Below are 13,943 nucleotides of genomic sequence, written 5' to 3'. Positions count from 1 at the left end.
CCAGAGATACCTCAAGTACCTTGAAATCTGTAGGGTTATATGGCCCAAGTGACAGGGCTTCTTATGTCACAGTCTAGAACAGCTACAAACCCTTTTCTTTTTCCTGCCTTATTCAGTCTAGCAGCCTTACACACCAATAAATGGGTGATGGCCGTATTCTACAGTATGGAATACGCTGATATCAAAACCTAAAGACACCTTCCAAGCCTTCCGTTTTTTCTTAGTTGTATGAGGCACAAGGTGCAATGACTTAACCTTTACCTTGGTGTGGAATGTCCTAGCATGCCCCAGCTAATTGGACCCTAAGAACTTTACCAATGTGGCAAGCCCTTAAATCTTGGTAGGGTTTGCCTTGCATCCTCTAGAGTAGAGTGTGTTACCAACTCATTCACAACACTTGCCATTTCTTGCTCATCGGTCACAATTAAAGTGATGTCATCAATAGAGTGGACCAATGTGATGCAGATAGTGGGGCAAATTTCTGAAGTAGGAAATGTAGGAAGAAGTGGCTTGAACGTGTGGTTCATATTTTACATTTTGAGTTTCAGATGTCAGTGAGAATCAGAGCTGAAGATGTCAAGACATTCTTTCTAGATTTATGGCAAGTAATCAGATTCTATTAGGATAGTTCTAAACATAGTTTCACTAAAGGTATTGAAGAAAATAAAGGGTTGGGTAATAGAAAATGTCCAAATTTGAGGAATAAAAAGAAAAAAATTTAGTTGTAACCACACTTACTGAAAGCTTTTTTTTTTCTTCAATCTCTCATTTTCTTTTAAACGCAGAGTCCTCCCTTGCACTATTAAACATAAATCAAAGAACTGAGCTCTTGGATAATGTTGCAGTTTGACAAACTTTCAGAAAGAAAAGCATATGAAAGTTGTCTAGAAGATTCATTTATTAGCTAAACTAACCAAGGCAACCATCATAAAAAATCTGTCATGTGCTAAAGAGTATTTAGAACAATGGCTTTAACCTTTACAGAACAGGTCATTTTACTTTATTTTATTTTTGAGAAACAAAAAGAAGTATAACTATTAGATAAAAAGGAGAGTAATGTTTAAAAATGAGGTGTAATTTCCAAAACATCTTTTAAGATGATAGGAATATCAATCTTTAATTATGGTTGGGATTTGAACAGAAATACTGGTACACCAATTTAATCAAAAGCAGATGTTCTACTTTTAGTGCTTTTCCAGAATGAGGGAAGATGACAATAGTAACTTAGTAACAAAAATAATAGGAAATGTAATATCTTACTTATATTCATTTTATTCAGATGCAGACCTTGCCATGGGAAGATCTTTTGTTTAAACTAGGCTTAATTACTATAATAGTTTGCTAATTCTGCTTTCCTTGAAGTCATTCCAGAAGTTTAAACTCTTGAAAAAGATGCTACTCATTTTCCATGTTTTTTCCCTTCCCCACCCACTGTGATGCTTTTACACTTTGTTCTAAATATCTTAGACGGATCTATGACAAATATATTAGGCGTACATCTCACACATCAGATTATCATTAATTCCAGAATTACTTGAGCATCAATTTTCTAGTTTCAAGGTAATATCTTACTTTTCTTTAATTCTTCTCAGTTTGAGTTAGCTTCCTAAAGCCTGTTAGAGGTCATAGGAATTCATTTGAGTGGCTTTTCTAAAGAGCTCTATCATTTACTTCTGAAAGGAACACAGTGTTTAGTCAAAGTCCGCCTGAAAATGTAAAAAGGTCTGTTTAGTGTAATCAGAATTTGTTTTCTTTGTTTTTTTGTTTTTTCCTCTTGTCTTTGGCATCTATCATTTTTTATCACTTCACTGTTCATTTGCAACAAATGGTAAAAAGATAAATTAATGAAAACAATTTTAATAAAAACATTTTGACATAGCAACTCAATTGAAGCAATGAGATGTCTTGACTCTATATCTGTATTTAAAGACATACAAAAACAAAAAGCTAGCGAGCTTAGTACATTTTCATCCATCATACAAGAGAACAGGCAACACAAAACCTTTAGTGTATTTGCCAGGTAATGTAAAAAGCTATTTAAAAAGTTATGTATTTATTTTGAATAAATGAATCATTTAATTCCAGCTATATGAGTAGTACTGTACATACATTTTTTAAGTTATATTTTTAAATGTATAAAAGACTAAATTAGAAGAATTTGAATAAATAAGTTATTTTGAGTTCTAATTACTGATAACATCATGCCAAGAACTTTAATAGCTCGATAATAAAAGAGTTGGGGGCATTTTTGATATTTCATTGTTAAAGAGCATTCAGAGATTTATGAGGGATTTTTATTCACACAGAACTTTGGGTACAATAAAAAGTCAATGTTTCTGGATGATGGTAATAGGTAGGGTTGACTATATAATTTATCATCAACCAGCAAAGATTCAAAAATTGAACAGGCTTTAAAAATATAATACAACTATGAAATATTTATGTCTTGAGTAAGTTTATTTATATTTATTAACTTATAACATATTTGATTTTAAAAAACTATTACCAAAAATATCTTTTTTTTCTACACATCCACACCTTGTCTTACTAATGAGCCACCAAACAAGCCATATTTCCAAGGGTAACCTTTGTTGACATTTCTACAAAAAGGCTCACATAAAGAGAGAATTGTGGTCTCAAGTAATCTTATAGATATAACCAAGTTTTAAAGTGGGACTACTGGAAAAGACCACCAAAGAAGCTATATTTTCAAAGTGGAGTTCTACCAAACCCATTTTCGCTTATTTTAATGCAAATATTACTATAACAATTAAAAAATGAAAACAAAAAGAATAATTTCCAAATTATATCGTCCAGACTATTCCAACACATATAAAGTGGGGATCCTCCTGGCCAAACTTGGATTTGTATGCCCCCAGCAATCAGATAAAGAATGACATATTTACATTTCATCAGGATAAATAGCCAGAGAAGAAATTTTCATATTCTCTAAAATGTAAAGTTTTGTTATAAATGAATGAATTAATATTTTATTTGAAATATTCTTAATCATGACAAGTAGGCCAAAAGTACATTAAGAAATAATTTTCGAGGTTTTAGTACGCAATGTGGTGTCTTTTCTTAGATGAACACAAGTTATTTTTCCTTTTCTGATTCATTTTAAAAACTTTTACACATATTTTCCTGTACAAAATTTGAGAAATAGTAAATGGATTAAAAATTTATATTGTTAGAACAGCACATCTCAATCTTTATCTTTTACTCATGGGGAAAAATTGAATTTCAATAAAATAATTTTAGAAATGGTAAAATATGATTAATATTCAAAACAAAAGATATTATATTGAAATCACACTACCTCATTTGGCTTATTTCAATAAACTCAATAATCTATCTTCTTTAATTATATTTGATTACAATTTATTTTAACAGCCACTTCTCTATTTTTCCCTCCCATTCATATACTCAAAGTCAGTGTCACTTTTGATACCAAGCTATCAAGGACAGCTAATGTCCATAATTATCTATGACAGGAAAGTCATCCTAGCTAGAAGGCTAACACTTGCGGTAGACTCATCTTCACTACTCTAACTGAAGAATCATAGCGTGTGTGTTCCCTGCAGTTGTTGTCTGCATATACTGATTATAAGTAGTGTAGTAAGTTTTTATGTATTAGCCATTTCCCATATCATTTAATAATTATCAAAGGCCTAGAGTTTCAAAAATTAAATTCTAAGTGTAATGTTCCTCCTGTTACACAACTTGAAAAAATATTTCTCGGGCGCCATTTGATTTTTTTTTTTCTTCTAATTTTATATGTGTGTGTGTGTGTGTTTTTTTAAACATCTTTATTGGAGTATAATTGCTTTACAATGGTGTGTTAGTTTCTGCTTTATAATAAAGTGAATCAGTTATACATACACATATATCCCCATATCTCTTCCCTCTTGTGTCTCCCTCCCCCCCACCCTCCCTATCCCACCCCTCTAGGTGGTCACAAAGCACCGAGCTGATCTCCCTGTGCTATGCGGCTGCTTCCCACTAGCTACTGGTTTTACATTTGGTAGTGTATATGGGTCCATGCCACTTTCTCACTTCGTCCCAGCTTACCCTTCCCCCTCCCCGTGTCCTCAAGTCCATTCTTTAGTAGGTCTGCCTCTTTATTGCCATCTTGCCCCTGGGTTCTTCATGACCAGTTATTTTAGATTCCATATATATGTGTTAGCATATGGTATTTGTTTTTCTCTTTCTGACTTCACTCTGTATGACAGACTCTAGGTCCATCCACCTCACTACAAATAACTCAATTTCGTTTCTTTTTATGGCTGAGTAATATTCCATTGTATATATGTGCCACATCTTCTTTAGCCATTCATCTGTTGATGGGCACTTAGGTTGCTTCCATGTCCTCGCTATTGTAAATAGAGCTGCAATGAACATTGTGGTACATGACTCTTTTTGAATTATGGTTTTCTCAGGGTATATGCCCAATAGTGGGATTGCTGGGTCATAAGGAAGTTCTATTTTTAGTTTTTTAAGGAACCTCCATACTGTTCTCCATAGTGGCTGTATCATTTTACATTCCCACCAACAGTGCAAGAGGGTTCCCTTTCCTCCACACCCTCTCCAGCATTTATTGTTTGTAGATTTTTTGATGATGGCCATTCTGACTGGTGTGAGATGATATCTCATTGTAGTTTTAATTTGCATTTCTCTAATGATTAATGATGTTGAGCATTGTTTCATGTGTCTGTTGGCAATCTGTATATCTTCTTTGGAGAAATGTCTATTTAGGTCTTCTGCACATTTTTGGATTGGGTTGTTTGTTTTTTTGATATTGAGCTGCATGAGCTACTTGTAAATTTTGGAGATTAATCCTATGTCAGTTGCTTCATTTGCAAATATTTTCTCCCATTATGAGGGTTGTCTTTTCATCTTGTTTATGGTTTCCTTTGCTGTGCAAAAGCTTTTAAGTTTCATTAGGTCCCATTTGTTTATTTTTGTTTTTATATCCATTTCTCTAGGAGGTGAGTCAAAAAGGATCTTGCTGTGATTTATGTCCACCATTTGATTTTAAAGCAGCAATTCAATTAATACTTATTCAATATATTTAAAAACACTTACAAGGAAAATCTGCATTAAATACTTCTGCTGTGGTTCGGAACTAAATACATTTTATTCTAAAAGGAAAACTATGCTGTAGAAAAACTGTAAAACATGGAATTAAAGAATCAAAATTAGCATAAGTCTACTAGCCATAAAAAACACTGGTAATATTCAGTATGGGTCATTTTTATAGATAAAAAGTTATTATAATTTATTGGGATATGTTTTTATGTTGAAACACATGTAAAATAAGTTAAAATATTCCACATAAAGAGAATTAATCTGCAGCGTCACTTTTAAATACTCATTATTCTGAAATACCATCATTTGTTTAAAAAAGTACTCCAAATTTGTTAAAGATATTTGTAATTCTTTGCTACAATAAGTAACATTAAGATAAGGAACCTTTAGATTTACGTCTTTGTCCACATTTTATGTATATTTTTACAACATGTTCTTAAAATTGTACATACAAGAATGTACAAACTTTTTTTTGCTTATATTGGTGTTCATGTCACAGTGCCTTTATGTGAACCTGGCCCTTTACCTGAACCATACTCAGCATAGTGTGTGTATGCATATATATCTGGTAGTATAATAGAAAAAAAATGTTGTCTCCACTGTTATTTTCCTTTCTTTGAAAACTTAAATTTGAAATTGTTTTATATAGTCTTCTTTAGGAATAGACTATATAGTTTATGTATTTTGTTATTAAGATACTCTTTTACTTTTTTACTAATTTGTAGAGCTTCTTCATGTATCAGGGAAACACACACTATACTTTTAATGTATGTTGTAATCAAGTATTTCTCCAGCTTCCTCTAAATTTAGTTTACCATTTCTCAGATATATAGAAATATTTTTAATTTATATGTAGTTTACCTTCTTCATGCTCTTTGATTTTGGAGTCATGCTTAGACAAATTAGAAAAATACGTGTCTCTCTGTTATTTTACAGCTTTAAAGTTTAGGTCATTCACCAATTGAAATTTATTTTTGTTATATTTGTTTCACCTGTTTTACTCAGGTTTAGAGCCGTTCATGGAATTTTTGAGTCCATAAACTCTGTTAACTTCTGTAATAGAATTGCATACATTTTTTCATATATCATTTTGTGTATCTTATACTTTAGAAAGCTCTCTTTACATTATATAATTTCTTCAAAAAAGTTTAAGCTGGGGCTTCCCTGGTGGCGCAGTGGTTGAGAGTCTGCCTGCTAATGCAGGGGACACGGGTTCGAGCCCTGGTCTGGGAGGATCCCACATGCCGCGGAGCAACTAGGCCCGTGAGCCACAATTACTGAGCCTGCGCGTCTGGAGCCTGTGCTCCACAATAAGAGAGGCCGAGATAGTGAGAGGCCCGCGTACCGCGATGAAGAGTGGTCCCCGCTTGCCGCAACTGGAGAAAGCCCTCGCACGGAAACGAAGACCCAACACAGCCATAAATAAATAAATTAATTAATAAATTAATTAATTAAAAAAAAAAAGTTTAAGCCACTGACTAGTATATATAACCTGATTCATATTTTTATATCCCATCCAATTTACTTGAACTTTACATAATATAGAATACAAAAAAAAAAAGAAAAGATGAAATTATATTGCATGTACTCTTTTGAGATAAACTTTGTCAATGGCTGCAAAGAGGCAGATACTCATTTCTGTAGAGAAGGTGAATAGGACTGAGACTCTGGCACAAGGACTTGAGGTTGCCTGAGTATATAAATCTAAGAAATATCAGTGTTCATATCCTGCAGTTAGTCATAATGCTGGTCTGATAAAGACTAAATACATTGGAATAGTAGCTTTTTGGACCATTATGTAAAGATTCACTTTCATAGGAGGAAGCACCTGATTGTCAAACTAAATATAAGATATATTCTAATCTTTTAAAACCACTTAAATTATCTCATAAAACATGGTTTTAAATAACTTTTAAGTATGTATTTATGTTAGAGTCAATATGAAGCTAAATGTATTGTTCCAATTATTATAAATATAATATGAAATTAATTTATATTTTACCCTGATTTTCTGTGAACATCTTTTTTTTTTTAAAAAAAACCCTCAGGCTTATTTTATTTCTGGTTGTCTTTTCTCTGTAACTTGGTAACATCTGTCAGTGGAGATTCCCCAGGGAAGACAAGCTGTTTCCCAATCCTGAGTCATTCACCTAGGCAACAGTGGGATGCGGGTGGGCACCGTCCTCCAAAGTGGGATTAAAGTGCTTGGCTCTTAAGAACTATTTCCATGCTCCCCCCACCTCAAAACAGAATTTATCGTTCAAATTTGCATTGACTTGCCTCAAAAGAAGCCCTGGCAGCTTTGATGGCTCTTTTCTCCTAGAATCTATATCCTGCCCACAGGAGCCAGAAGCTCCGCTGTTCTCTTTTAGTCATTCCATGTGTGGAACTCTTGGAACCAAGATATATAGTTATAAACATACATATATAATCAGCACTTACAACTATTCACATTCTCAAGGAGTCTTATGTCTGGATGAATGATTCTCCAGCTGTCAGGTCAAGAGCCAGCGTATAAAAGATAAACAATTGAGCGTGTGTTTAATGAATTTCCCCTGGATCTTACAAAGTTATGGAAGGAAGAAAGAAGCAATCCTATGCTACCTTTCCTGCATTCAGGGTCACTCATTTGAAATTTATTTTTATAAGTACACTCCTTCCACCATCTCAATGCCTTGGCTCTTTCTGTCCTCTCTTTAGATAAACTTGAAATAATTTATTACATAACCTTAAAATGACCACTGAACAGTCTTCCTAATTCACTTTCACATCCCCTAGGTCTGTTTCCTTTACCTGCTCCTCTCATCTTTTTCTCAAAATTCGGGAGGCAATATGTAGTAATTACGGGGAGTCCTAGATTTTCCCAAGTACTGAAAGAGAGGCCTATGCATCGGGGAACACATAACTATGCAACTCAGTTGGTATCTTTAACTTTCTATTTAATTGCTCTTTTTTATCTGTAAGGATTAAGTCTTGACCCACACTTGTAAAGAATTATTTGGAGAAGCTTCTAAAGCAGGCTATCAGCTACTTTCTTCTACAGCGTTAATGGTGATTCTCCACAATGATTCTCACAGTTACTGAAGTGAGTATCACAATGTAAACTGAGGAGTCTGGCTCCTGGGTAAAAATCTATGTGCTATATATGGAATCTAAAAAAAAAAATGTTTATGAAGAACCTAGGGGCATGACAGGAATAAAGACGCAGATGTTGAGAATGGACTTGAGGACATGGGGAGGGGGAAGGGTAAGCTGGGAAGAAGTGAGAGAGTTGCATGCACTTATATATACTACCAAATGTAAAATAGCTAGTGGGAAGCTGCTGCATAGCACAGGGAGATCAGCTCAGTGCTTTGTGACCACATAGAGGGATGGGATAAGGAGGGTGGAAGGAAGATGCAAGAGAGAGGAGATATGTGGATATTATGTATAGGTATAACTGATTTACTTTGTTACACAGCAGAAACTAACACACCATTGTAAAGCAATTATACTCCAATAAAGATGTTAAAAAAAAATAAAGTAACTGAGAAAGAGAAAAAAAAAAACTATGTGTGATTTTTTCTGGCAATTACAAAGGCTTTACCTGTCATGCCTCATGGGGAAAAGCTGTTGTTCCCACACCAGGCTTGGTGCACAGCCGATGCACTGCGATCTCTGAGGACAGTTGCAATCAAGGACTCGGGCCTCTGCCAGTCATGCTGGTGGCATATTTGCCTTCATAGCCCCTGTGCCTTCATTCCTGGGTCTCTTTATCTGAGGCTTGGGCAGAGGTCCTCTTCAAGCGTCTCCCACTGAGGCCTCCTTATGGTGGGAGGAGGGGCAACCTTGAAGCCACTTTTCTACACTCTGACTCAGTTCCCAGGACTTTTCCACTCCTAGCCCTTCCTCCTTGACCTCCCCGCTGTCCCTACCCCACGGTCCAGAAACCTGCTGAAGCCTTTTGTTTGGGGCTCCTTCAACAGTGGGATGACCCACTGCCACTCAACCTACATGCCATTCCATGGAGTAAAGTGGAACAGGGGGAGTCAGCACTCCCTCCATTTTTAGATTCTTGTTTATACCACGGCTGTAGTGATTAAAGATTAACTCTTTCATTTTTGACTTGTTGCTTTAATTGGCTACTCCAACACCTGGTAGCTCTCTTCTCTTTCTCCCAGATGAGTTGAGCTCCTGATGTGAACATCCACCAGTTTTAGGATGAAATAGCAACACATTAAGACAGGGGATCAACAGAAGCAATTGACCTTGATGCCAAAAACATTTAGCTCACAAGGACTCAGCATCATGGATCGCTAATTCTCATAGATTTTCAATATACACTTTAGCCATCTGTTACTATACCAGTGGATATGGTATCAATTGGGAGTTTTCTTATATGACTGAAACCTATCAGTATTCCATTTTTTCCCCCTTCTTATTTGTATCATATTTCTTCTTTCCTTGGAAAGAAGAAATAAATCATTGCCAATTCCCTTGGCAATTGACCTTATGCCAAAACTTATTTAGCTCATATAGAATCAGGTGATGCATGTCATGGAAGCTGAGGGAAGAGAGTCAATGCTATTGCAGAATTAATATAAAAATATTTCTCCAGTAGATTGTGAGAAATTCAAAGGGCAAATCACACTTGTCTAATTGTAGACCATGGCTAGTATTGATAGTTTAGTTAAATGCTTCAGGAATGTTCTTGGCATAAATATGAATATAATATCGTTTTTAAAGCATACATATTTCTAAATCTTACCAAATATTGATTTCTCTCATATAGGAGTTCAATAAACTTTACAAAATCATAATTATGGTATAATGTCTATGTCTATGGAAAATATTCACAAGATTACACATTTTAATTACATGAAAATCATTTTCATAGTCTCATATTACCTATAAAAATTAATAAAATATTTAAATGTAGATTTATATTGTTTTGATAATTTAATCCAATAAAAATTATAAAATCATGAGAAGGTAAGTTTCTAGTTTTGAAATGATTTTTGTTCCACTAATGTGTATATGTATTTTTGTATTCTGATCATGACAGCTACTCTAAGAATATTATTTGTAAAACTATTGCACTGTGATTCACAAATTATCATTGTGATGATGGTAGCAAAGTTAAATATAAAATTGTGACAGAGAAAAATGATAAATTCTAATTTCTGGTTGGTCTGTTTCTGGGATTTTGTTTGAAATCTTTCACTTTACTCTGTTAATGACTCGGAAAAAATAATTTTTTTATTAAACACAGTTTATGATGAAATTTTTAAAAATCAGGAAAGACAGAAGATATTATATTATAAACTGAAAAACACTCATTAGAAGAGATGAGTGGGAAAAATGTATTTGAAGAAGAAAAGTGTATTAGTATGTATAATTTTGCTTCTAATTAGGGCAGATAATGTATTGCTTATATTTTGATGTTTTAACTTGTACTCTTTTTCAGAAAATATCAACCATAACAAATGAATATATTATATTTGTATATATAAAATTGAGATCCTTGTTCTTTTGTTCTTATATCATTTCACAGGAGAAATTTCTCCGTCCTGAATTTTCCTGTTTCTCTCTTTCCTTTTCTCATGTGAATTAGAGTATTGTTTTTCAAGAGAATCTTACTTCTTTCTGTTAGTTTCAAAGTTTCATTTTATAAGAAAAGAAGGAGGGTTTTAAATTATTAATACCTGAGCCAATTTCAGGGAGTAAGTATTGTCTTGATAGAAAGAATAGACTGAATACAGAGAACAGAAAAGTGAAAATAGGAGGTAAAAGAGAAAATTGGGGAAAATTAACTGAGTGCAGAAGAGAACACGGTTCAGATTGATGCAAACCCAGTAGGTTATTCTAGGAGAATTTGATGGTGTTCTAGAATGTAATTGAGAAGACAGTCATCTGTTCACCTAATCAGACAAGTGACAGGTGTGGGAAGAGACAGACAAGTCATGACAGAATATATAAATTCTTCATGTAAATTCCGGAGACTCAAAGAAGTGGCTAAGAGGAAAGAAACACATGTAGGTATTAAAAATAAAATTTAAAAATTTCTTGAAGTTTTAAAGAAAGAAAATCACAAATGTTATCTAACAGAGTAGGAAGTAAATTATAAAACTTGTTTCTTTCAGAGTGTTTCAATTCAAACATTCTAGATAAAATTTAAACGTTTGGAAACCATCAGTATGACGGTTCTCTAACAGATAAAGGAAGCCTTCAAAGTTTTCTTGTATAATTCACTGACTGTTTAGAGGCACAAATACTTTCTAACAAGATTTTGAATTATTTGGATACACAGGACCAGGATGTATTCACGTTTCTGTCTTTACGACTGTCTTATGCAACGTGGAAACATACTAAGTGATGTAGAGGTTATTAAAATCTCTTTGGAGTATAAAGCAATTAAATTGAACATTTAATTTTAAATCATGAATATTTAAATCACTAAAAATATCTGACTGTTTTTTTTTTACATTTTCAGCCAACCTTACAGCCTTGAATAAAATATACTTATTTAACAAGTTCAGCTTTTAAGAGTTTTGAAAATGTACCAAACTTTCTTTGATATAGATATTTGATATAGGAATCATGCAAATTCTCAAAATTTATCTTTCTGGCATTTAAAAAATATTAGCAAGTAGTACAGTGGTGTTATGTGGAAAATGATGACACATGGATGGTGATGCCTGTACGTGTGTATCCCACACACTTTATCCTTGTTTCATGAAGTGGTCAGATCACTTTTTCAGTATGTGAAAGTATATACATTTTATGATTAATTCAAGTAGAATCAGATTAGGCTAGCTTTGGAAACAACTCTTTATCTCCTATTTATAGTGAATGTTTATACTAAAAAAAGTCTTATAGAATAAAGCATGATATTAATATAATTAAAGTCTTGAGTTTTATCTCTAGCATAGTTAACTTACCACTGTTCAATGGCCCTAGTCAGAATAATTAACCTCATTAACATGAGACAGAGTGCTTCCAACTTATGCCCTTGATCACAAGAAGAACACTGATGACACAGGAAAGAATAGTATAAATTTATACACAGTTGGGGATTTTTGGCAAAATCCTTATTGGCAGTTCATCGATTCTATTGCCTTCATCTACGTAAAATTGAATTTTATGTTTCAGAAAGGCACAATTTAACGTAAACATTTATATAGGCAGGATGATAAAAACATAAAATAAAATTTGACATCAGTATAATGAAGTATTTAAAAGCAGAACATTTGGGGCAGGCAGATGTGGGTTTCAGCATTGGCTTTGGCAATTAATTTCTTTGTGAGCTTGAGAAAATTATTTACTGTCTCCAAGATGTTTAATGGTAAATGAGGATAATAATAGCTCTTTTTGTTATTGGGCTGTTTTCTTATTTAATAGTTACAACTGTATAGTGAATTTAAATGCTTAGTATGGTTTTTGGCATTTGGAAAACACTCAATAATTATTAACTAAATTAATACCTACGTTCAAAAATGATTTAAATGTTGTAGAATTTACTTGTGTGCACTTTGACAAAAACACAATGCCATTCAACATAAAGACAAGAAATATAGATATCAACACAATAATAATTATTATAAGGTGTGTCGATAGATTAGTAAACTCACTAGACTCACTCTCATATTAAGATCCTCACTAGATTAGAATCCTACAAATAGAAGTTATGTGTTTAGTTGTTTATCAATCCCTAAACCAAGCAGAGTGCTTAATATATTAGTTTAAATATACATATTTGTTGAATGAATGTGTTTTAATCATTCTTAGATTTTTACCTTTTAGAAAGTATAGACAAATAAATCTCACTTATAAATAAATTTTAAATATTTAAGTCACTAGTTTTCCTCATAGAAGAATAAACAAATTCTTCACTCTGATGTTTCTCAAATTGTTTTTAGGAATTGCCTAAATATATTTTATCATAAGATGATGTTATAAATATACTTTAAAACTAAAAGTTCAAAAATGCATTACTGCTAAATGTGATTTTATGGTGCACTATAACTTATGGCAATGTTCCCTTCCTAAATTGCTTCCTTCAAACCCCGTAATAATATTAGCCAATTTCTGACAATTGGAGAAGGTGTTGAATGGATGATAAAATTACTAACAAAACTTTTACCTAATGCGAATCACCCTTCCTGGTTTTGGAGATCTTATGTTTAATACAGTCCCACAGAGAAATTGAAGATGATTGAGTGGCTTGTCAAGAAGCTCTTCTGGCACCACCTTTTCTAATTTTCTTCCATTTTTTTTTTTTTTTTAAATTTTTATTTATTTATTTATTTATGGCTGTGTTGGGTCTTCATTTCTGTGTGGGGGCTTTCTCTAGTTGTGGCAAGCGGGGGCCACTCTTCATCGCGGTGTGCGGGCCTCTCACTATCGCGGCCTCTCTTGTTGCAGAGCACAGGCTCCAGACGCGCAGGCTCACTAATTGTGGCTCACGGGCCCAGTTGCTCCGTGGCATGTGGGATCTTCCCAGACCAGGGCTCGAACCCGTGTCCCCTGCATTGGCAGGCAGACTCTCAACCACTGCGCCACCAGGGAAGCCCCTTCCATTTTTTTTTTAAAACTCTTTCAGTTTGAGTTAATGTCTAAATTTGTAAGAGAATTTATGAGGTATTTTGTCATGTAATCTTTTCAAGAAGCAGCTCTCTGTATTAATCATTTGAATTTGCCATATATATATATGTATATGTCAAAATCAGTTAACATGCAATGCAGAAATATAACTACAAATCACAGTAAATTAAATAAGAAGTTAATGGGGTAGGGTTTCCCTGGTGGCACAGTGGTTAAGAATCCGCCTGCCAGTGCAGGGGACACGGGTTCGAGCCCTGGTCCGGGAAGATCCC

The 13,943-nt window shown here is 33.8% G+C and overlaps 1 long non-coding RNA gene across 1 annotated transcript in view; it reads left to right on the top strand.

The window, feature by feature from the left end:
- Positions 1-13,342, top strand: part of LOC309615503 — a 423,643-nt gene extending 410,301 nt beyond the window's left edge. The window contains exon 2 of the long non-coding RNA XR_014236884.1: positions 4,167-13,342. This is a non-coding gene — a long non-coding RNA (uncharacterized lncRNA). The remainder of the gene's footprint in view (positions 1-4,166) is intronic.
- The last annotated feature ends 601 nt before the right edge of the window (positions 13,343-13,943 follow it).

The sequence above is a fragment of the Balaenoptera borealis genome, assembly GCF_965194805.1.
Source record: "Balaenoptera borealis genome assembly, chromosome: 18".
NCBI lineage: Eukaryota > Metazoa > Chordata > Mammalia > Artiodactyla > Balaenopteridae > Balaenoptera > Balaenoptera borealis.
Note: the sequence above shows the minus strand (reverse complement) of the source record. Positions and strands in the feature narration are given on the sequence as shown.